Source organism: Penaeus monodon, chromosome 23, assembly GCF_015228065.2.
Source record: "Penaeus monodon isolate SGIC_2016 chromosome 23, NSTDA_Pmon_1, whole genome shotgun sequence".
Classification (NCBI taxonomy): Eukaryota; Metazoa; Arthropoda; class Malacostraca; order Decapoda; family Penaeidae; genus Penaeus; species Penaeus monodon.
In genome coordinates, this window is record NC_051408.1 from 2,514,556 (window position 1) to 2,514,785 (window position 230).

Here is a 230-nt window from a genome sequence, read left to right on the forward strand (position 1 = left end):
AATGGGGAAGGTCCCCGGATGTTGGGATCTGTGCTGTGATTGGTCGATCGATAATCAATTGGGATTTGAGATGTCCACGCCAAAGTGTTCGAATCTTCTCGATCGAACGAAAGATTTCACTTTCGAAGATTATTCTGATTAGAGGGAGCAACTCTGTAGCAAGGATATTGCTAGGAGATATATATAAAAAAAAAAAAAAAATCTAATACCTTCGGATTTTGCCAATTAGT